Here is a 26,165-nt window from a genome sequence, read left to right as displayed (position 1 = left end):
ATTTTTTAAAATGATTGTTTATTTTTTGCTTTGGTGTTTTTTAACTGATATACTACAGGCAGAGTCACCACCTGGAAAAGGTCACTATTTTATAAATTAATAAATTTTCCACTTCAGGTTGATTGACTCTGACTGTCTTATCACAGTATGCCTCCATATGAATGGTAGGAAGACTTTTCAATGGTTCTACTCTCAACAGCCCTATGCACAGCATGCAATGACATTGACGTGGCTCATACTTGCATGCTTCCACATGTGCATTGTACACTACAGATGACCTGCGGATGCACCCCTACTCACTTTGTCTAAGCTTCAACCAATCACCAACACAACTGGCAGCTATGCGAATTTTACCTGTCATGAGAAGAAGAAATTGTAACAGCTTTTCCATCTTTCTTCTCTCCATGTGTACTCTGAAAGCTGAGCCAATAAAATAACTTGGACCTCCAACATCACTAATGGGTAGTCATCCTTTGTACTAACAAGTAAGCAATAAAATTATATTGGTTTCTATTACAGTTTAATGGAACCACGGATACATTTCTTACAAGGAGACACATTGTTTTGAGACTTCTGTTCTGTTGTCCTAGAAATACCAGTTTTCACATATGGAAGCTAAAAGGAAAGACTGACCACAGCTAGCAAGTGAGACATCAGTATACCATACATTATCCCCCCAGTTCTCCTACCAAGCTTGTTAGAACTGATCCAACAGCCATATTAGCAGAGTGCAGCCAGACATTTGTTTCAGCCCCAGTCCAGTCTAGAAAAAAGTGGAGGTGTCTCTAGAATGCTCAACTCTTCCTTTACTCATATCTTATAAGAACCTGGACACATCATTAAACTAAAGATGCTGGCAGTTTGACTAGAAATATAACCACTGTGTTATGGAGCTGGCATAGTTTCTGCATTTATTTTAACATACACGTACAAAGAAAATTTAACTGAATTGTCCTTCACTTTTTAAATAAAAATGTATTGCTTTAAATAAACAATACAAAAAAATTAACATATACAACAGCATCAAACAAAGACCTAGAACAGAAAAGTTGAAGCTAGTTTAGTTACTAACCACAATGCAACTCATGCAGCACTAAGGGAAACAGTCAATATCACAAGACAGCATTTCTGGAGTTCCACTGTAGCCATATGAGATTAGTCTTTCTGTTTAATGCCTCAGATACAGATGACATACACTTTCCCTCAGGTCACTTGGTGATTAGGTACATTTTGGTATGATTTCTGCTGCTTTTGATGACAAGTGCATACTCTAACCAGTCTATTTAACTAACACTGACATTGTTAAGCTCATTATGGACAATGCAATAATAAAAAAAGTGCTCCAAGCAGAATCTTGAGGCAAAAGGAAATACTACCAAAATGGATGCACTGCAAATAATCCAGGTCAAGAAAAACACAACACAACTTTTTATCAATTAAAAGAATAAACTCAGGCACAAAATAAGCTTTTATTCATCCAAACTTCATTAAATTAGAAATGAAATAAACCAACATACCTCTGTTTGTATCAGACTTATTCAGTTAAATAAGCAATCAGTGTAAGGTAACACCTTAAGACTCATCTGATTGAGACATGCTTATGCAGATGAGGTAGCTTAGCAGCATTCAAAATAACTATCAATCCAGATTGCTTTAGATCAATTACTTACCCATTTCCTTAAACATATAAATAAATACATTTTAATAATTGTACTTTTTAACTATTATCATTATGTTTGTGCAACACATTAATTATATGACCCTCTTTCACAGAAGCGTAGCTGGTTCAACCAGCCCTTGGTACTATGAACCAGCTCCCCTCCTTCTCAGCTGTTCAAGTGAGGAGCACAATTGCTACATTTTAAGCAACCGGCTTATTAAAGTTGGGTCTACACCCCCCCCCCCCCAGCTCTTCCACTGAAAAGAAAAAACTAAAATAATTAAAAAAATGAACAAAACAAAAGAATGCATGTTCCTTCTACTGGCACAGTGACTAGGTGGCCAGATGCACAACACCCCCCCCCTACTGACCCAGACATTCAGGTCCCATTTCTGTGCCCTACCACAACCCTCCTTCAATATATTTTATTAAAAAAATAATAATTTATTCTTTTAAACTGTATCAAACTGTTTTCAAACAGTTGCTACAGTTTATACCCTGCATGCATGAAGCACTACAGTGCTCATATTTAGTTAAAACAAATTATTTTTAAACTGTAGCAAAACAGTTGTCACACTTTGTACTCTGCCTGCACAGAGCAGTACAAAGCTCATGTTTTAGTTTAACAATAAAATCTTCTTTGTAAATTATAGCAAGCTACTTGCTACAAATGTAGCAAACAATTGCTACAATTTATACCCTGCTTATACAGAGTGCTATGGCTCTCATGTTTTCTTTAAAAAATATATTTTTTTTCTTTTAAACTGCAGCAAACTGCTTGCTACAATATAGAAAGCAGTTGCTACAGTTTAGGCCACACACGAAGTGCTACAGAGCTCAGGTTTGACCGCAAATGTCACATCCGCTTTTAAAAGCTGGTATTCCGTTAAAGATTCGAATTGGATGATCATGCCCCCAACACTATGCGCCCAGGGAAGTTGCCTCTCGCCCTACCCTAGCTATGTTACTGCTCTTTCATATCAAATCCATTCTAAAATTTGGTCAATAAACATCTGTACAGTGTTGCCTATGTAAAATAACAGAAAACATTCACAAACTGCCATAGAAATCATGTACACCATATTACATTCAGCATAATTATAGTTTCTTCATATTCTCGCAATAAAAGGAAAACCTGTGGTTATAATCAGTTTATAAGCAGCGCATTTAAAACATTGACAAATTCCCATTTTAACTCCCATAGGTATACTGAAACACTTACATTCACCCCTATAACCTAATTTTTACATGAATGCCTAAATGCAAACCTTGTCGTTTCACCTACTATTTCTTTAATATCTTCAGACATCATCAATCACATTAATTAATCTGAATGCCATCAGATATCTTACTAAATTCAGATGAATATGTGAATGGAAAATATAATGTAACACAGTTTAAGGTAGATCTAATAGTGTAACACAGCTTAAGGTAGATCTAATACAACACATTCCAATTCCTACAAATATATTGCTAAGTTGCAGAATTCCTTATGTCCAAAACATTATTTTATACGTAATGACATACCTACCTTTCACAATATATTTTTAATAAATTTTATTAGTAAATTCAACACAATCAAGTTTCCCTGTAGTCAACTTTGATACTCTATACATCTGAGAATTCGAAATATGTATGTGGTAGATGCATGCATTGTCTGTGCAAATAATTATTATGATGAACTTTCTTGGCAAACAACCTACTATCTAATGTTTGTTTATTCTACACTGTAAATATTTCCACATTTAAAAAATTAAAGGGACGTATTACAGCTCACCGTGGAAAAGCAAAGGTTCACGAAAATATTAATGCGTTGTATAAAAGCAGTCCAATAATCCTTCTTTACCTTCCCATAAAAAATTACCTCAATAAAACAAGTGTAAAATGTAATATTTGTTTAAATGCAAAATTATTCAAAATAAAAGTATCTTTCCACTGAAAGAAGTTCACACACATGGGTCCACTATGGCACTCACTCACTCACTGCTGTTCCAAAGACCTGTTTACAGTAGTCACATTAAAAAAAATAATTGTGCAAAAATAATTCTAAATGTGCAAATATTAATATGACTAAAATATTCAAATGTTGTCTTAGAACTTCTATCCCATAATTATGAGGAGCTATAATTAAGAAGAATGTAATACCAGCTAATTTATGTGACCATGAGTGAGGACTCCCAGACAGCTTATGTAGAAAAGACAAAAAGCAGACAAGAGACTTAAGGACAGAATTTTACAGAATGTGTCTGATATGGAAGGGGGCAATTACAAATGCATTATATTTGATAACAGTCATGCATTTGAGCACTGTGGTGTGATGTAAGAAATGTTGCATCCTTCTAATAATAGCAATAATAACAATAACAATAATAATAATAATAATAATAATAATAATAATAATAATAATGATGGTCCTTTCAGTATGTACTTTGTCACACACTTAGACCAGCAAGAGAGACCTCAATGTTTCCTCATCAAAAAGATCTCAGGTCTTGGTACACTTAGCTACTCTGATGAGACTAAAAAGCCTGTATTTCTACTCAGTGTCATACAGACCCTAGAGGGGTGATCTCTACTCATCCGTCCATGCTATCAACAGCTCAGCTGTCTCTAATCTCCTTCACCTAAATATAACTAGTAGTAAAGCAAATGTTAGGCCAGTCGTTGAGTATAACACTTTTTTTGGCATATATCTGCCAAGACACATGCAACAACTGGAAAGCCCACAGAGATAAAGGATACAAGGTCTAAACAATATGTTTTACGTGGACTACCTAGAAGTCTTGTCACTATACTTTGTATCCTACAGGCTGCTAAGAGGTGACCTGTGTCTGGCATACAATGCATTCTCTGTCCCAATACTGACAGACCTACTGCATATCAGCAATTCAAATGGTATCAGAAATACTCAGTTCAGGGATCTAAACCTCTTCTGCAACATCAACAGAATGGTTGAACATCAACAGAATGGTTGGAGGGATAAGTATAACTCACAAAGGACACCACTACTCTGGAACAGTGAAGCATAGCTCACCCCTGTCCATTTTCAAACAAAACTTGACTCCATGGATGGATAATAGAAAATATGCCCCAGGACTGCTCCCTGTGCTACTAATGGATAGCAGCAGCTCATAAATGCTTTATCCCATGCATGGGTCTATTAAAATTATATATGGCTTGATGACAGTTATTCTTACTAAGTGTAATATACAATCCTCGACCATGGGATGGGATAGGCCAGTCTAACATCAAATGTGTTATGTTAATTCAAGCACCAAAAAGGAACCTGGATATGTTTAAAATGGTCATCAAGGTCAGTTAGCTTAGTACCAATCTATGAACCTGTTCTACAGACCTAAACCTATACTACCACATCACCACCACCAGATGGCATATATTTTGTTTCTGGAATAGGCTGCCTTTATCTATCAAGCGGAGTACTTCCTTAGCAGCTTTTAAAACCAGTGTAAATGACTGGATGGTGGCTCACAAATTTTACCAAGTATATGTGGAGAAAGTCTACTTAATGGAGAACACTGTTAGTCTCCAACCAGCATTGGGCTGATGTGGCTGAACTTTTCAATAATATCCTTGGATGTAAGTTTAGTAAGAAAGTGCAGTTGTGTATGTAAATTTACCACAGTAGATGTTTGAACAGATCACTGTTGTAGTAGCATAAACTTATATGGAACATAGGTTGCCAAGGATATCAGACATCTTGCCAGTTTACAAAACCGTTTAAGTACCTTCCTTGTGTGCTGTATGTCTGTTGAAGCACAAGAGTAATTTTCTATAAACAGGACACATGGGTACCAAATTTCAGAGTTTTCATGCCTCAAATAGGGAGGCCAAAAATATGTCAGAATGTGTCAACATATCATGCCAAAAACAAGAAGACAAAGATGACTGGGACCTCAACTTGCACAGGGGTAAACAGAAAAGAAAAAAAAATCTAGGAAGATTGGGAGAGGGTCTTAGTACTGCTAGAAATATCAAATTTATTGGTAATTTTAGGGTTTGAATATATTTCATTATCAAATAATTCTATGAAATAATTATAAATTAATTAATATCAATATATTTATGTTAAGCTTAAGAAAGATAAGCATATTATATTATGTGAATGTTATAATTAATAACTAGAAATATTAACATATATATGCTTTTAGTTGGATAGAATATATTGTATATTTAATGATTTATTGTTTGTATTGATATGATTCACGAAATAATGAAGGGAAATATTACATATTTTATTGAATATTTTATACACATTTTTAGAACTTAATACAATATAGGGTGTAAAGAACTGCATTTGCAGGAAGCGTTTTCCTTATATGGAGTATAGCTTAAGCACAAATGGTACTAATTGATTAACAAATGCTTAATTATTGTTAGCCGCCAAAATGGCAGCTAATTAGGGCGTATGCCTTACTATATAAAATGTACTCATTTTTTAAGAAACTTGTAACCTGATGAAGCGCACTTGTCGGGTGCGTGAAAGCGCTTGTTTTATTAAATAAATATATTTGCTGCTCATCGTGGAAGCTTCAGTGATTTGTGTATATACTGAACGTTTTATTTTACTGAAGCCTTGGATGGTCGTGCTGGGTCTGGTGCTGATAATTTGGTTTCTCTTGTCTTTGTTCCTGGCTAACCATCACGCGATGGAAAACCTGAATATAGAGCTGGATTATACACCGAAAGTTGCTAGTGATGCTATGAATTGGAATGCTATATTCCACCAACGTGATAATTCTTTATTGAACTTTGATAATCAAGGTAATACTTTACAAGAGGTGAATACCCATAATGAGAACATGCAAGACTTTTATGGAGATTTGAGGAGCTTGGAGAGTAATCTTTACAAACTTCACAGGCTCATTTGGCAGAGGAAACATCTGGAGGCGTGCCTGCACTTTAAGGTTATTCCGCGAGGCATGCGCGTCCTCTGTATGCCGAGCTATGGAGAAGCGCATCCCGAGCTCCTACGAAGATGGCAACAATTAAACTTAGATCTTGGCAACAGATACTTGAGACTACTCATTGATTATTTTCAACCGGTGGAGAACGAACTAATTGACAAAGTTGAAGGTGAGCATAATAATATGGTTGCTAAATATAAAAGTGAACATTGCTTATCTAAGCTTAATAACATGTTATCACAAGTGACTTTCTACAGCAATAAGCTAGAACAAGTGAAGCTAAAAAAGTTAAAAAGAGACTGTTATGATTTCCGTGTCGGCAATATCTTTATATGGCCGAGATATAATGAGACAATAGCAACTCGAGAAGTAAATCAAGTTAATAATGATATAGCGAGTAGTCTAACTACAAATAACAATGCCGCTAACATAGAAAACACTGTATCTAATAGTGGCATGCTCACATCAGAAGTGGATATTGTTTCACCTGCCTCTTCCCTACCTTGCAATCAGCAAGGGTTGAAAAATGTAATAACAGGAGCTAGACCGAAAGAAGGTACTTGTGTTCTGAATAATGCTCCCAATATGGCATCGATTTTAAACTCCCCGCTTCCATACAAACAACGAGCCCCGATGCGATCTTCCAGCAGGGGAAGGGGGAAGCGCAAGATATCAGGAGACAATTGGGAGAACAGGAAGAAGAAACATTAAATGTTCTGTTCTTTAATATCTCATCTCGTGAGCTGACTGAATCTGAATGCTCTGTACTTAACAAGGGTTTATCATTTATCCCTTCTCGGGGTAGTGAACTTTCTGACACTCTCATAATGCTTCGGAAGTTTACCAGAAAACTGGCCTTGAGACTTTTGTTTTATGATGAATGTAATACTGAATGTAAGGATTTATTGTCAAAAAATACTGTTCTTAAAAGGAAAAGCACCTTCATTCCACCGCTACCTAGTTCTATTGATTGTTTTTTACGTGCATGTGAATTTGACCTCTATGCATATTATAAAGAGAAAGGACATAAAAAATTATTTTATAACATGAGTGAATTACAAAGAAATAGCCTAGACTCATTATGTAATGACGAAAGTGTGGTATTCAGACCAGCAGATAAAGGGGGGGGGGGTAGTATTAATGGATTCCGATTTTTATAGCGATATAATGAATATGATGTTATGTGATGATACTGCTTATTTAATGATTAATAGAGCTGAAGTCATATCAATAATTAGAAATGTCAAAGATACACTCTACGATCTCCTGATGTCAAGATGCATTGATAAACAGCTATATGACTATCTGGATATTGAGGCGCCCTTGATTCCTATCATTAAGGGGCTGCCCAAAATGCATAAAGGGGTGTACCCCCCACCAGTACGACCGATAGTTTCTGGTCAGTCATGGGCAACTGAGAATGCCTCGCAGTATGTTCAATTTAAATTGGCCCCGCTGATAGAAAAAATACCTACTATACTAAAAAATTCATATATATTATTGGAAGATCTTGAAACTTCACAATGGGTTGAAAAGGTGAACTGTGAGACACTAATGGTTACCTTAGACATAAGGAACCTGTTTACAAGTATACCCAATGAGTTTGGGGTAGAGGCTGTTAGAAGCTGCATGAATGACTATGGCATGGTCGACCAAAATGAACAATTTATTGTATGTACCCTATTAGAACTGATACTTAATAATAACATCTTTATGTATCAAGATAAGGTCTATAAACAAATATGGGGAGTAGCCATGGGCACCCCTTGTGCAAATGTATATGCTAATATAGCAGTATATGAATGGGAGAGAACTCATATCCTGAATAATGAGAATTTTATAGCCAATGCTATTTACTATAGGAGATTTGTGGATGACATTCTACTTTTTTGGAATGGCAGTATGGAGTCCTTGCATAGTTTCATTGAATATATGGAATCAACTACCTCATTCCTTAGCTTTACACATGAAGCCTCACTGAATAAGGTCAACTACCTTGATATAACAATAATGAAAAATAGTAGGAATAGATTCACTACATCATTATTCAGAAAATCCTGCTGGAAAAATGGCATTTTACATCATGAGAGTATGCACCCTCGCCACATTTTTCCCAATATTGTAAAAAATCAAATGGCCAGAATAACTAGATTATGTAGTGACACTAAGGATAGAGAACAATTGCTAAATTTTCAAATTAAGTGTTTCAAGAATAGGGGTTATCCAGAATATTTACAAACTTCTATCAAAGATAGTAATAATATGATTCCTAATGCCAGCTATAAGCGAGGCTATTTTGGACATCGTAATAAATCGTATATAGGTAAGGTGCAATATGACATCAAATTTACTAATGATGTAAGATATATTAAAGAAATTATCAACAAAAATTGGAAGTTACTTTATATGAATAAAGATCTGAAAAATGTGGTGGGTGCATACCCTATCTTCAGATATAGTAACTGTCCAAACTTAAAAAGGTTATTATGCAAAGAGAGAATAATACATACACCTTTGGACATCAGAACTAATTTTAGGCGAGGAACTTTTCCATGTAAGAAATGCTGTGTATGCAAATATATTAGTGACCAACAGACTTATGAAAATTCACAGACTGGCTATAAGTTTATTCCGAATTTTTATGCCACATGTGATACCACAAATATAATTTATTTGGCTACATGTGACAATTGTAATGCCTATTATGTGGGCATGACAACACGTAGGCTCAGAGATCGAGCCTACAACCATCTTTATGACATACGGAAGATGAACATCAATAATGCACTAGCCAGACATTGTCAATTATTTCCATCCCATGTATTTAAATTCAAAGTATTACAGATACTTCATCATAATAGAAGGGAAGGTAATGCACTAGGCACTTTAGAACTTTTCGAGTTGAAATGGATATTATTACTTAGGGCACATATAGAGCCAGGCCTGAACACAGCCCTTAATATTAAACCAGCACTATTATAGAAATACCACACTATAGATTAGAGCAGAAATTTATTAACAGCATATACAAGCTGGAATTTTGTATAATAGGGATATATGAGTTTATATATCTGACATCATTCTAGTGTTTTAACTTATATGACTGTGTAAATAACAAATATACATTCCTTCATATTAATTTTTCGATTTATTATTATTTTACCATATCTTGGTTGGTTTATTTTCATGGTTTATTTTATTTTATGATTATTTGAAACATATCAAATTTATTGGTAATTTTAGGGTTTGAATATATTTCATTATCAAATAATTCTATGAAATAATTATAAATTAATTAATATCAATATATTTATGTTAAGCTTAAGAAAGATAAGCATATTATATTATGTGAATGTTATAATTAATAACTAGAAATATTAACATATATATGCTTTTAGTTGGATAGAATATATTGTATATTTAATGATTTATTGTTTGTATTGATATGATTCACGAAATAATGAAGGGAAATATTACATATTTTATTGAATATTTTATACACATTTTTAGAACTTAATACAATATAGGGTGTAAAGAACTGCATTTGCAGGAAGCGTTTTCCTTATATGGAGTATAGCTTAAGCACAAATGGTACTAATTGATTAACAAATGCTTAATTATTGTTAGCCGCCAAAATGGCAGCTAATTAGGGCGTATGCCTTACTATATAAAATGTACTCATTTTTTAAGAAACTTGTAACCTGATGAAGCGCACTTGTCGGGTGCGTGAAAGCGCTTGTTTTATTAAATAAATATATTTGCTGCTCATCGTGGAAGCTTCAGTGATTTGTGTATATACTGCTAGAATTATCTAGTTAAACCTCTAATGTTATGGTATATTTACTTATATAGCTCTACTATGTTAATTATTAGATCATTGTTGCAGTGTGGCATAAAGCTGTATGGGACAATTACCAAAAGTTGAACAGAAAGGGTGGTGGATAGCAGACCAGAGTCACGAGGAACCTGGAGAACAGATCTATCAAATCATTTCCTAGCTCTGTAAAATGAGCCAATTTTATAGTTCTTATTGAAAGTGTGTACTGAGGAGCAAGTTGTTGCCTCTAGCTAGATCTGGAGGACACCATTTCCAAAATGCCCCAGAAGTAGCCACAACTTTTATAGATTGTGGCCCAACATTTTGAGAGGGGGCTTTTCCCAAGGACAGAGCAAAACAGCCAGAGATACCATCTAGATATGGCTGCTTGGAAACTGATTGCCCTTGTTTCTTACCTTCAAAAGAAACAAAAAAATGATCTGACATTATGAAATCTTTAATTTTATTTAGGTAATCTATGGATTTTCTGTAGACATCTAGGGTATGCAGATTGGGGAAAGAAAGCAGGGAGATGAACAGACTTATTTAAAGCAAATACACAAATAACCTTGGACATGAATGAAGGATGACTTCTAAGAGCCACTCTATCTTTAAAAAAAAGGGTTGAGAGGACATGAGGGCTTACAACTCAGATACTCATCTACTGAAAGTTAGAGAAATAAGTAAAACTGTTTTCCAAGTAATGAGCTTTAGAGAAGAGCTAACTGCAGGTTAAAATGGAGTTAGGCTCTCCAATACAAAATTAAGATTGCAGGGTAAAGACACTGGTTTTCTAGGTGGTACAAAATGTAAAACCCCGTTCAAGAACTGCATGACTTAGAATGAAGAAGAAGGTAGGATCTACTGGCAGATAAGCAGAAATGATCAAAAGATGAACCTTGATATAAATATAAGACAGATATGAGCAATTCACACAATTACTGAAGTACCACTGAAGATCCTGAGTAGGGTGTGTCCTAGTCTCTGTTACGGCACCAACAAGACAATTTTGTCTGCATGGCTAAGTATGATTTTCTAGTAACACATTTTCTTGCCTCCTTTAATACATGTTGCACATCCTCTGAAAACAGGTGCCTGAATGGGGTCAAAAATGTATCATTCAAATAGTCACGTGTAGGTTCAGAATACTGGTCTGATTAAGAGATCCCTTACTGGTGGCAAGAGCTCTTTATTGTGTTATTTCTTTTTAAACACATTGGGAGAACAGCCAGCAGGACCAGAATAAGTATCTATGCTGCCCCCAAGGAAGAGGTCTGAATGCTGCTATGCTAAGTTGGAATGAGTCATTTGGAAGGTAAGTTGTTAAAACAAGTGTTCACAAGAAGCACGCGCATACACTTATACTATTCCACAGAGTCTCTTTTTGTGTAAAAGGATAAGAAACACAAAAACAATCCTACTGGAATTAAAGCACCAATGAAGAATGCGCTCTAACAAAAAAATAACAGGTAAGCTGTCAGAGACTGTATACAAGCACTAAAAATATTGCCAATGTTTTCTTTCCATTTAAAACACATATTGATCCTTAAATTCTCTCAAAAACATAAAAAGTTTAAAAAAAAACAGAGCACGTTTACCACAAAATAGCCTCCAAAATACTAAATAATACTTTAAATGAAAGTAGCATCCATGACAGGAAACTTCTGAAATTGTGAAAAAATACCACATTTCTTAAAGGGGAAATACTGCTTTCAGTGATTAAATAAAAAAAGAAGTTATGTCTTACCATAACGTTCCATCTGTGTTGTTGATCTTCATTCATTCATTACTGATGGGTTATCGGTTCCATCCTCGGAACCAAGCCGGCCTCATACCAAGCTCACATCAGCCAACAACTCTTGAGCCAAGATCCTACCCAGAATGCTCTGCTCCCTATTACCTCAGATCGAGTTTGTAAGTTGATAGACAAAAGTAGAGGCTACCTTTGGTCATAACAGACCTACAATAAAGGAAAAAAAAAAGAAGTATATGACATCAACCAGGAACCTCCGGAGGGGGATAGAGAGTGGGGAGTAATGAATGAACGAAGATCAGCAACACACATGGAACATTATGGTAAGGCATAACTTCTTTATCTGATGTGGTTAATCTTTATCATTCCTTACTGATGGGACAGAGTCCCCAGCTACCTGAATCCCTGGATGGCTCTCATAGAAGGACATTCCAGAGCAGCATGGAACCAAAAGAAGCTCTACCTCTGGATGCTAAACCAATTTTTAATGAAGGATAAAAGTATGGGATTTGGCCGAAGTCGCAGCTGAACAAATATCATTGAGGGAAGCCCTAGCATGGAAAGCTGCTGAAGTTGCCATAGAACCATGTAGAATGGGCTTTCACTCTGTGAGGCAAGGTGATGTTATTCTTGTCGTAGACAAAGGTAATGCAATTTCTTAACCATGATGCTAATGTAACTTTTGAGACCGGATGACCTAGCCTTGGTCCAGAAAAGGCCAGAAATAGTTGGTTTGATTTACGGGTATATTTTGTTCTGTCCAGATAAAGTTGTATTTGCCTGTGAACATTCAGGGAATGCAGGCAATACTCTCCCTTGTTAGAATGATTAGGAAAAAATACTGGGAGGTCAATAGACTGGTTGATAGACTGCTGTGACACCACTTTCAGTAAAAAGGAAGAATTAGTTCTCAGTGATACTCTTATCCTTATGGAAAATAAGGTTGGGATGTTTGATGCATAAGGCTTGAAGTTCTGACAAATGTCTGGCCAATGTAGTTGCAACCAGAAACAAAGTTTAACAAGAGAGGTACTTTAAATCACATGAAGACGCGGGTTCAAAGAGGGGAGCTGTTAGGGCTTGTGGAAGCAAAGCCAAATCCCAAGGTTGTACTGGTTCTCTAATGGGAGGTTTTAGGTGAAAAACACCCTTCAAGAAAGTCTTACAGAGTCTATGTGACATAAGTAAAGAATCCTGAAAGCCAATGTGGAAATTAGAAATGGCAGCTAAATGAACACGAATAGTAGAGGCTGACACCCCAGACTGAAAAAGATGTGATAAGTAATCTAAAACCAACGAAACTGGAGCTGACAAGGGGTTCAATTGTTTATTCGCTGCCCATAATGAAAACCTTTTCCATTTGCTGAGATATATTAGCCTGGGTGGATGATTTATGAGATGCAATAAGAATACTGCGCACTGGGGGAGACAGGTTATCCTGCTTGGCAATCATAGGAAATAGAGAAACCAAGCTGTTAGCTTCAGGCTTGTTATTCTGGGGTGAGTCAGACCCTGTGGATGGGAGATGGATTGAGGATCCATGGTCAATCTAGCAGGTGAGGCCAGAGGAAGGGGAACCAAACCTGTCGAGGCCAATATGGAGCAATGAGGATCACTTGCTCTTCAACTGCCGTGCTTTCTTCAGAAATTGAGAGATGAGGGGAAGAGGAGGATAAGCATAAAGCAGGCCCGAGGGCCAAGCATGGACTAGAGCATCTCTTGGTGAGTGTCCCCAAGGGGGGGATCAGGGCAAAGTAGTTGCTGCACTTGTAGTTGGTTGGGGAGGCGAACAGGTTGCAGCAAGGCTGGCCCCAGCGGTTGAAAATTCTTGCCGCTGTCAAAGGGTTGGGGGACCACTCATGAGGTTGTAGAATGCACCTGCTCAATTTGTCTGCAATCAAGTTGGAGCTCCCGAGAATGTGCATTGCAATTAGAAAGGGGTTGGAAGCTATCGCCCATTGCCATATTCTCAAGGCCTCTCGGCATAACGGATAAGATCTGGCGCCCCCTTGCTTGTTGATGTACCAGACCACTGACATGCTGTCTGACTGGATCGCAATAGTCCCTGATGGAAGGATGGAGTGGAATGCTTGCAACGCTAATAGCACCACCCTCAGTTCCAGAACACTGATATGCAAATGGGCCTCTGTCTCCGACCAGGTGCCTTGGACCGAGTTTCCCTGACATAGCACCCCCCCACCCCATCAGGACAGCATCCGTGGTCACTGTGGCTTTTGGCTGATGGGGGCTGAAGGGGCGAGACCATTGTTGGGGATTTCGAGAAGTCCACCAGAGCAAATCTTGCTTGAATCTCTAAGTTACACTTATCTGAAAGGACAAAGGATGTTGCAGAGGGTACCACTGAGTGAGAATTAACCACTGGAGAACTCTCATGTGGAATCTGGCCAGACGAAGAATGGTGATTGAGGCTGGCATTGACCCCAAGAGTTGGAGTATGGACCGAGTGGATGATTTGTGGTGACAGAGTAGCAGCTGAACCTGTTGTCTTATTCTTTGAAGTCTGTGATCCGGAAGAGATGCTGTGCAATTCCTTGTGTCCAACAGAAACCTGATGAATTCTAAAGATTGTGTTGGGTTGTGTTGGACTTCTCCCATTTTATAGTGATTCCCAAGCATTGTGCTGTGAAAAGAGTGTAGTATAGAGCTTCTTCCAGTAGATGCTTGGTGGGGGCGGTGAGGAGCCAGTCGTCTAGGTATGGAAATGCCTGGAATCCTTGAAGTCGCAGGTGAGCAATGACCACTGCCATGCATTTGGTGAACACTCTGGGGGCTGTAGAGAGACTGAAGGGCAGTGCTCAAAATTAGTAGTGACTGGCTCCTATGCGGAAGCGGAGGTATCTTCTTGAGCGCTTGTCCATTTTTATATGGTAATATGCATCCTGAAGATCTACAGATCACATCCAAACATCTTCTTCCAGAAGAGGAAGGACAGACTGAACCGTGACCATCCAGAATTTCTTTGTTTTTACAAATTTGTTCAGTGATCTGAGATCCAGAATTGGTCTTCAGTTCCCTGTCTTTTCTGGCACTAAAAAAACCTTGAGTAAAAATCGGATCTTAGCTGGTCTGGGGGGACCGTTTGGATGACTCTTTTTTGTAGCAGCTTTCGGATTTCATGTGCTGCTGCTTCCCTTTGACTGGGTGGGACATCAGGTAAGTCTCTGGATGAGGTGGGACAGAGATGGAAGGGGATGCGATAGCCTCTGGATATTTTCCGTTGTACCCAAGAATCGGTGGTTATGTTTCGCCAGGCAGTGGGGTACAAGGAAAAATTACCCCTGACCGCTTACAGAGGTGAGGAGTCGGGCAACACTTCAGGAGTGCTGGTAGGGTTGCCCAGAGAAAGAATCTCTGGAACCCCGGTTTTGCGGACCTCCCCTGCCCTAAAAGGGGTGTCTTCCAGTGGAGATTCCCCCTCTGGCTCTAGGGGAGAACTCGGCACATGCATCATGGAAAGAGCCCTGTGATTTTCTGTGCTACATCTTCCTGCTCCTCTGATTTCCGGAGTAAAATCATTGAGGAGTGGAGTGTTGGACACCAAAGGCAGATAGGGTCTTGCCATTTTGTTTGCACCTTGCCATTGTATCTTTAACCTTAGGGCCAAACAATGAAGCGGCCTCGATGGGAGCATTCATAAAGGAAATCTTAAAGGAGTCCACAAATTCACAAAGGTGCATCTAGGCATGACATCTCGTGACTATACCTGTGCCTGCCACTCTAGCCGCTACTTCCATTGTGTGTGAAATAAGGCACATATGGATTCTAGGGTCACTATCTGAGAAGCTACGTTGTTGCGGACCTCATCAGAAACAGCTCCTGCCAAAGTTTTTGAGAGTTGGTTAATAAGGTCCCTCTGGAGCCTTGTAAAGTGTGCCAAGTAGTTCAAGGACTTACGGCAAAGGTCGATGAAGCAAACACACGCTTCCCGGGTCTGTCTATTGCCCGGGACTCCTTGTTGGGCAGATGGACAGTCTAGCTCTCTTCTGCCAAGTCTTTTTTGTTTGCAGCCATTACCACCATGGCATCTACTGGAAGACCTTTTGACTGATGGGGATGCTCAGCTGGGGGAGATAAAATCTTGTCAGGCCTACGCAGTATAGCTACCAGGGTGTCAGGAGCCTTCCATGCATGCTGGACAATGACTTGGACAAGCTCATCGACTGGCAAGGTAACCCAGGACATAGGGGGCCGGGCACAAAAGGCCTGCAGGAATATGGATTCCTCTGAGGAAGGGTTGGAGGACTTCCAGTCACCCTTCTGTCTTAGGATCTCGAGGATGTCACCAAAGTACACCTCATCAGAGGGTGACTGTGAGAAAACTTCCCCGTCATCAAAGTCCGTATCTTCAGTCAAAGACTTGTCAGTGGAGTCCATGTGCTTCCTCTTGCATGAAACCTTGTGAGGGACTTCCTCAGTGGGGAGCTCTCGGGAAGGTTGCAAAGAGGTGGTCTCCTGAGGGGGAGAAACCTGAGGCCCTTGTGCCCGGTGGTTGTGGGTTGCGACAGCTGCGGCACGGGGGGGGGGGACTCCAACATGGAGGGTTTGCCAGTGGAGGCAAGCACCCTCTTCATGGCCTGGAAGACTGGACTGCCCGAAAAGAGATGGAAGCCTGGAACCGAGCATGACAACCTCGGAACCGGGGTCATACCCCACTCCAATGAGCCGACCCCCAGACCAAAGAGGGCTGTGGAGTGTAAGGGAAGGTGGGTGCCATAGAAAAAATTGGTGTGGAACCAAGAATGGCCACTTGCCTGAGAAGAGCCCGATGCCCAGTGCACCGAGGGCCACAAGGACGACTCTGGCTCCAAAGTGAGGTCCACTACTGGGGTCGGAGGAAGGGGCTTTGATGCTTCCATGGAAGTTGAAGGAGTAGTGTACGTTGGAGTCTTTGGAGAAATATGGTCACCTGGAAGAGGGAACGTAGCTTTAGACATTTGAGAGAGACCCCTGGCCACAAGCAACTGGTCGACAAGCCACAACACATCTTGTTCTGAGAGGCTCCTGGTCGACCTCATAGAGAAACATGAAGACGATTCTGGCCTTTCTAGAAAAGGGCCATATTGGCTTCCAACAAATGGATCCAAGGAAGGAGAACACGTAATTCTTGCTAGTTCGTGTGGTGCAGAGCCCGGAACCGAGGGTGTCTGCACCAAGGAGAATGGCATCGAGGTTATCTGCGCCGACGAAAGCAGCTCCATAGAAGTCAAAGGTGTCTGCACCGTAAAGGGCAGTGTGACAAATGTCTGCACCAATGAGTATGGTGCCGTCAAGGAAGGTGTCTGCACTGGTAATGACGGTGCCAAAAAAAGACTGCACCGAAGACCATGTTGGTGCTGAAGATGTCTGCACCATAGAGGACAGTTTGTACCAACGGTGCTGAAGGAGAATGTACCTGCAGAGACAGTGCCAATAAAGGCTGCGATGAAGCTGTCGGAGCCGTAAGTGCCTGCACTGGGAACTCCAGTGCCGGTGGCGATAAAGAGGACATAGCTGGAGCACAAATCAACTGGGGCGGTGCTGAGGCTGAGGCCAAAAGGGCCACAGATGGCAGCGCCAGGCACAAAATCTTTACCTTTTTATGAGTCGACTCCTTGCGATCTTCAGAGGGAGATGAAGTGAGTGACCTCAAGGAGGAAGAAGAAGAATGCCTCTTACGGGGTTTAGCAGGAAAGGGTGAGCCCTCCGACCCAGAGATAGCTGGGAAAGGAGTTTTAAGGAAGCCTTTCAGGATTAACTTATTCTTCCTTTCACTGAGAGTCCTGGCTGAAAAATGTCTACAAATCCCACACGGGGATCCACTGAAAGGTGGAAGACATTCAAGCAATAGACACATAAATCATGGCCATCAGAAAGTGGAAACTTATGGCCACATTCCACACATTGCTTGAAACCAACACTACTTTTCTTGTCTGACGTAATGATATGGAGAAGAACGACAATACCAAGGAGTTAAGAAAGCTACCCAGACGGGTAAGAAGAGAGAAAAGAAGGATTACCAATGATGGTAATGAAGAATTACCTCAAAGGTAAGAAAAGGGTAATAAAAGGGAAGAAAAACTATAGGGAGACAGTCTTAAAGTTACGATAGGGTAGGAGTAAAGAGATAGTAAGTGACTGAAAACTTTATAAGCACTAACAATATAGAAACTTTCAAAAAATTGTTCACTTAGCTGAGAGAGAGTGGCTTGACATGGCTGTACAGCAACTTGGCAAACGAGATCTGAGATAACAGGGAGCAGAGCATTCTGGATAGGATCTTGGCTTGAGAGTTTTTGGCTGACGTGAGCTTGGTATGGAGCTGGCTTGGTTCCGAGGACAGAACCGATAACCCATCAGTAAGGAATGAATGAAGATTAACAACATCAGATTATATTTTTCGGAAAATGGCAACAATTTCAGCATGGAAGGGTTCCCCTAAGGAGACTTATCTGCTAGAAATGAAGTTTCATGGCCAATTGTTGCTCCTGTATAACCTCACAGCTGCTTCCTCTTAAGGTGGCAAGAAAGTACCAATATTTTCTTCACTATTTCCTTCCTTTCGAATGTCTGATCTGTTTTCTTCACTCTGGATACTTAATCACATCTTTTGGGATGTCCAGTCAGCAGTCAGAATGAAGGTGTGGTAGGGAGCCAGAGCTTTTTGAAGTTGGCCAGTTGTTGTAACCTGGGCAGGATACAACCCATACAGCCAAAAGGCTACTGCAGCAGTGACAATGAACATCCCCCTAAGACCTGCTTGACTATCCATACAGGTCACATCACTGCACATCTCTCAAACAACTAAAATGGATTGAACTTTCTCAACTGCTGCACTTTAATCAATTAACCTTCACCCACAAAATCCTCCATCACCCTGATAAAACCTCTGCTCTCCAAAAACTCATACAACACCACCTCTAGATGCCTCTGCACTACCAACAAATTCCTCCTAGATATCTTCAAAGCAAACAACACAGCTGGTGAATCACTTTTTTCATACTACATCCCCAAATTATGGAATAAACTACCAACCCCTCTTACTTCCAACTGCTCCTTATTACAATTCAAATAGCTCCTAAAAACACACCTTTCAGAATTCTGGCTCTGTCCCTGCAATTTTCCAGGATAGCCCAAGTCTCCTGCCACCAAAACTAGAAGCTCCATATGAATGTCTTTTTTGTACCTCTGAAGCTGGAAAGTACAGTTGTGTACCTACCATAAATGTAGATGGTCGAGTGTATTCACTGTTGCAGTCATTACAATTGGGTTATCCTGCTGGCAGGCTACCCACAGTCGGCCTGAATTCCAAAGTCTAGGTCTGGCATCAGTTGCTGTCACCTCCTCCCTGACGTCAGTGCGCCAGGCATATAAAAGATGCAGCAGATGCCATTTTCTTCAGTTTTTCTTGCCCCAGATGTCAGGTGCCCCCAAAAGGGTAGGCTAAAAATATGTCTATAAAGCATGTATGTCACAAGTAACAAGTTTCCTTCATCTACAAGCAAATACACCACATAGATTGTATAGAATAGAGAAGTACAGATATGGTCCAGCAAAGAAAAGGGGGATGGTGGGTGGGTAACCTGGACTGCAACAGTGAATACACTCGAACATCTACATTTATGGTAGGTACACAACTGTACTATGTTCATCATGTTTCACTGTTGCAGTCATTACAATTAGGTTGAATCCCAAAGCTAAGGTTGGGAGGCTGGAACTAAATAGAATTAGGAGCGGCTATGAGGCCCTGCAAGACTGCAGTGGCAAAGCCTGACCTGAATTTGGAGTAGAGTGGTTAGTGGTAGTGCTTTGTAAAAGTGTGCACTGAACTCCAGGTTGCAGCCTCTAAAATGTCTTTGGTTGGCACTCCTCTGAGGAAGGCTGCTGAAGTGGCTGCTGCTCTGGTTGAATGTGGCCTAATGCCCTTAGGCACTGATTTGCCATGTTGAGACTAGCATAAACAAATGCAGTGACCTATCCACTTGGAAATAGTCTGCTTTGAGATAGCCTTTCCTTGTGATCCTGAAGTATAAGCTACCAGTAATTGCTCAGTCTTTCTGAAAGCTTTGGTTCTGTCCAAGTAGAAGCGCAGTTGTCTGTGTATGTCCAAAGAATGCAGAAGTTTCTCACCCTTATTCTGCGGGTTTGGATAAAAGGTAGGCAAATGAATAGTTTGGTTGAGGGCCACAATGGACACTACCTTAGACATAAATGTGGGGTTTGTCCTTAGAGAAACCCTATCTGGATGAAAAATGATAAAAGGTTCCACAGCCATGAGTGCCTGTAGCTCTGAGACTTGTCTTGCAGAGGTTATTGCTAGGAGCAGAGCTGTTTTCCATGATAAAAAATTTATGTCAGCTGTAGCGGCTGGCTCTAAAGGAGGCAGAGTGAGTTTTTCCAAGACATAACTGAGGTCCCATGCAGGTATTGGTGATCTCCTTGGAGGCCGTAAGTTTTTGGCTCCTCTGAGGTACTGCCTTAATAAAGGATGAGAAAATATACATGGCTCTGTATTGTAATGAGGTGAAATGGCACAGGCATGAATCTTAATTGATGAAAAAGATAGGCCTTTGTCCAGCATCTCAGTTAAGTATTGCAAAATCTGAGGGATATTTGGAACAGTCATGTTAATTCCTTGTGCCTGGTTCCAAGCACAGAATCTCTTCCATTTTTCTGCATAAGATTTTCTGATACTGGGCCTCCTGGCCTCCAAAATAACATCCATCACCGCTTTAGTGAGAGGCGTGTTTTGAAAAGCTACATTATCCACCATGCTGCCAAATTTAAGGTCCTGAGTTGGCTGTGTAGGATCTGATTGTTTTGTGGGGTCAGTAAGTGAGGAATTTGAGGTAATGCCCATGCTGGGCATTGAGTCAAGTTCCTGAGGATTGGGTGCCAGTCTGGGGCAATCAATACCATTTTTGGCTTCTCTTGTCTGACCTTTAGGAGTACCTTGGGGAGGAGAGGCAGTGGGGGAAAGGCATATACTGTTAAGCTTTTCCAGCTGAAAGATAGAGCATCCACTTTCCATGCTTGCTTGTGGTAAGTCCTTGTGCAGAATCTCTGTAGTTGGCAGTTGTGAGGGGAGGTAAACAGATCTATGTCCGGGCATCCCCAAATCCTTGTTATAATGTTGAAGACTTGTGGATCCAATTTCCACTCGTGGGGATCCATGAGGTTTCTGCTTAGTTCGTCTGCCAGAGTATTTCTCCTTCCTGGCAGGAATTGTGCTTGCAGATGTACCTGGTAAGTCAATGCTGTGTCCCACAAAGTCATGGCTAGTCTGCAAAGGGGGTAGGAATGTGTGTCTCCCTGCTTGTTTATGTACCACATAATTGTAGTATTGTCCGTCCTTATCAGTAGTTGTCCTGGATGAAGTAGGTCCTTGAAGGCTGTCAGGGCATTTTGAACAGCTAGCATCTCTTTTTGGTTGATATGTAAATGCATTTGGTTTGTGGACCATGAGCCCTGAATACATCTTCCTGCCATATGGGCCCCCCAGGCATAATACGATGCATCTGTTGTCAATGTCTGCCTGGCTGGGGGTATGGTGAATGGCTGCCCCTTGTTGTGGTGACAGGCCTTTGCCCACCATCGAAACTCCTGTTGCAGGCAGGGAATGAGTGTAATTATTGTTTCCAGGCTGTGGCAATGTTGAGTCCTCATATGCAGTCTTGCATATGGAATTAGCAGAATGCAGGATGCCATGAAGCCCAAAGCCTGCAGAATTTTTCTTGCAGTTAACTGGGTGTTTGTTGCCAACTTTTTGAAATAAGTAGTCATTTGTCTTTGTTTGTCTGGCATGAGATAAGCCATCTGGGCAGTTGTATTTAAGCTTGCACCCAGGAATATTATCTCTTGAGAGGGTATAAGTTTTGATTTCTTTTCGTTTACTGTGTACCCTAGGCATGTTAATAATCGTTTTACAAATGCCAGATGCTGTAGTGGTATGTCCTTGTTCTCTGCTTGAATAAGGCAGTCGTCCAAGTAAGGATATATTTGTATTCCTCTTTGTCTGCAAAAAGCAATTACTGGTGCCAGGCATTTTGTGAAGACCCTGGACGCAGTAGATAATCCAGAGGGCAGTGCAGAGAATTGGTAGTGCATTCAGCCAGCTATGAATCTGAGGTATCTTCTGCATGATTGTCTGATTGGAACATGCAGGTATGCCTCTTTTAGGTCTAAAGTTACAAGCCAAGCCTTCTTGTCTAGCATGGGCAGAAGCTGCTGCAGAGTCAACATTTTGAATTTTGGAGTATCCAGGTATGTGTTTAGAATAGACAGGTCCAGTATTGGCCTCCAGGCTTTGTCCTTTCTGGGTACCAAGAAAAGTCTTGAGTAAAATCATTGTCCCTGCTCTTGTTGTGGTACTTGCTGAGTGGCCCTCATGTCCATGAGGGATGAAACTTGTTTTTGTGCCTCTGCCCATTGATTTTTTGGCAGGTCTGGCATACCATTTGCCCTTGGCATGGTGTGAAAGTGGAACCTGTAACCTTGTGATACTATGTTCAAGACCCATTTGTCCTAGGTGATTAGGTGCCAATTTTGAGAAAAAAGTGCTAGTTTTCCTCCTAAAGGAGCTGCCAGAAGATAAGTGCTTGGCACTGGCAGGGGGAAGTCATTGGGACTGCTTTGTGTATGGCTGTGATTTGGCTTCTCCGCTTTTGGAGGTAGAAGCACCCCATTGTTTAGACCTGTATGAGCCTTGGGGCTGGGATCTGCCTCTAGGGCATCTGTATCTGCCTCTTTGTGGCCTGACACTGGAAAGGACCAATTCTTTGTAGGCCAGTGACTGCTAAATCTTGAAGGCTGTACCTGTGAGAAATCCTTGACTGTTTGCATAGATTTGGATTTGTCCTCCACTTTCTTCAACACCTCTTCTGCTTTAACACCAAACAAGGTATCATGCTGTAATGGAGCATCTAATAATTTTGCTTTAACGTGATCAGGCAGATTCAGCTCCTTTAACCAAGCATGCCTCCTAATGACAGAACCCGTAACAGCGGCTATGCAGGAGGCCTCCAAAGATTCAAAACCACATCGTAAAGTATGCTTTCCAACTTGTTCAGCTGCATGCAATAAATCCTGCATTTCTTTATTTTCTGCACATTCAGAATTTGTCAACATTTTCTGTTTAAGCAGTGACATAATGTATTGCTTATTTTTAAGCATGTGAAACTGACAATTTAAAGCCCTTATAGTCAAGGTAGCAGAAGTGTAAATCTTTTTTCCCCATCTGTCCAGTATCCTGTAATCTCTGTCAGAGGGGGTAGGGTTTTTTGCAGTTGAAGCCTTGACCCCCTTGGGATGCTGAGAGAGAGTTTTTTGGGTCAGCAGCAGGGTTTTTAAAAAGAAATTTATGGGAGTCTGGGACCCTGTAGTATCTGTCTGGCTTAACAGGAGCTAGAGGAAAAGAGTCTGGAGTCAGACTGGACTCTGAAAATACATAATCTACAATGTCTAGCACAGGTGGAATAGCCAGGGGCCTGTGCTGAGGCAGTAAAAGAAAGTCTCTGAGCCTTTTCTTAGATTCCGAATAATCTTGGCTCTTCCAGTGGAAATGCTCCCTCATGGTATGCAGTGTTTCCCCAAAAGAATAATCTTCAGGAGGAGAAGCTGAGGGGATAGATTCTTCAGCATCAGAATCCTCATAAGGAGGAAGAGAGTATTCCTGATCAGAAGAGGAATCAGAAGAAATGGAAACCTGATCTGAAGATTCATATTCTACCTCTTGCCTAGGCCTCGTCAGGAGGGGGATGAGAACCCCTGATCAAAGTAACTAGGTCTTCGGCCATTTTGAGCGTCTGTTTTTTAGGCATAGAGGCCTGTCCATGGGGCTGTTGTACTTGTTTCTTTGTCTTTAAAGCTGCTTTAGTTTTTGCCTTTGTAGCTGAAGTAGTTTTAACATATAATTGTGTAGGCCTGAAAACACCCTCAGAAGCCGATGCCTGCTCAGCGGCTCCGGACCCATCTAAGGGAATAGTTTCCGAAGGTCCAGTACCTTGAGTTTCTGTAGGCCTGGTTGACTCCACGTGGGAGTCGGTAGTGGCCTGCGGCTCTAAAGTAGCAGTCGTCAGGGGCTGCGAAAGCACCTCACTGAGAACCGGCGAAGCGGCAACTGGCCTAGAAAAAGCCTCGTTGTCGGTTTTGGCCCTCGGATGCTTGTCCTTCTCTTTTTCCTTGCGTTTTTTGTAAATTCCAGTAGTCGGCTGTTCCAATGGCATTATATAATTAAATCTTCTGCCAAAGTAATGAAATGGAAAATCGTACCGACGCTTAATAGTGCGTTGGTTAAATCTAGCACAAAACCGACAACTAGCAGCATCGTGGTCAGGGCCTAGGCAAGGAATGCAGTAGGAATGAAAACCTTATGAGGTATTTGTTCCCACAAGAAATACAATTATTAACTTTTTCTGACATCGGTCTGGAGCAAGAAAAAAGTTTCCCCAACGGGGTACTTAGCTTTTAATGAAGACTTCGGATCTGAAATTCGAGCTTGAAAATCTCAGGAATAGGCTGACCGGCACTTGCGAACTGCTTTTGCTTTGGGCACCGTGCGGCAAAAAAGACTGAAGAAAATGGCGTCGGCTGCATCTTTTATACCCATGGTGCACTGACGTCAGGGAGGAGGCGACAGCAACTGACGCCAGACCTAGACTTTGGAATTCAGGCCGACTGCGGGTAGCCTGCCAGCAGGATAACCCAACTGTAATGACTGCAACAGTGAAACACGATGAACATCTGCCTTCTGAATTACATTCTAGTAGATCTATCATTCTTAAGTGCTAGGATTTATATGTTCTCTTTACCACCAACTGGCATAATTGCACTGTAAATGTAAATCTTATTAAATTACTATAACCACATTATAAATGCTAATGCATACTTTCCAGAATCTGTACTTACAAATCAAACCATGTCATTATTTTGTATATGAACTACTATGATTACTTCATGCATTTTATTTTTTCTTCTTTCTTCTGTATTGATTTTATAACTCTTCTCCCTGGGCCTCCACTAAAAAAGGACCTGCATCCAGTCAGACTTTCCCGGTAAACAAATGTAAAATAAATAAATAAAATAAATATCTCACTCTGAAGGTAGTCAGAGGACACCTATCTATGAACCATGAAGCATAGTTGGCCTTTATGGAAGACAAATGGGTGAGAGATACTATCCAAAAGCTATCCAATACCTATTCTGAGTTACCTACGCCAACCTCACCACTACAAGATCTCACACCCCATCAAAAGAAGGTTGCCAGAATAGAAGTAAAGACATTGTTTATAACAATAGCCACCCAAGAGATCCCATGAGACCAGAGAGGGTCTGGGGTGGTTTATATGAGCTTCTTTTTAGTTCCCAAGAAGACACAGGTCTTTTGACCAATCCTAGATCAAACAACTTCTGGATGATCATAGTGTGCTCTATCCTTTCATGCTTACAGTTAGGGGATTGGATGTGCTCCAATGATCTTCAGGATGCCTATTTACACATACAAATCACCAAGCTGCCCAGGATGTTTCTGCACCTCTGGATAAGAGTCAGTCATTATTTCTATGCCCTGTCATTTGGTCTCTCGACAGTCCCGCAGGGTGTTGTCCAAATTCAAGTTAATGGTCGCATCTCACTTGGGACTTCAGGGATCCACATCTTCTCATATCCAGATAACTGGCTTTTGATCTTTACCAGCAAAGAGTCTGTGGAAGAAGCAAGGAGTTATTTAATGTCAATGTGTCTGTTGATGGGAATATCAATGAACATGCAAAATCAAAGCTGGAAGTCATCACAGAACTATACAGCCATCTGGGTTCGGTGTAGAGTATTGTGAAACTACCTCAGGACAGGAATCTTTCTACAACATGCAGATTTAATAAATTCCTTTATCTGGACGTAAAACAACGTAAAATTAGGTAGTCTAAATGAAATTACACTTTTTATTTGGGGGGGGGGGGTTATATTTCAGATTTAAGATATACATCCACATAATTCAACTTTCTGCAACATGCAGAT

General features: G+C 40.5%; 1 protein-coding gene across 3 annotated transcripts in view; it reads right to left on the bottom strand.

The window, feature by feature from the left end:
- KIZ (kizuna centrosomal protein) overlaps positions 1-26,165 on the bottom strand; it is a 1,514,946-nt gene that overhangs the window by 461,079 nt on the left and 1,027,702 nt on the right. The window lies entirely within an intron of this gene.

This window comes from Protopterus annectens, chromosome 1.part2 (genome assembly GCF_019279795.1).
Source record: "Protopterus annectens isolate FY-2018-M chromosome 1.part2, PAN1.0, whole genome shotgun sequence".
Lineage (NCBI taxonomy): Eukaryota > Metazoa > Chordata > Ceratodontiformes > Protopteridae > Protopterus > Protopterus annectens.
This window is presented reverse-complemented; position numbering and strand designations above follow the sequence as displayed.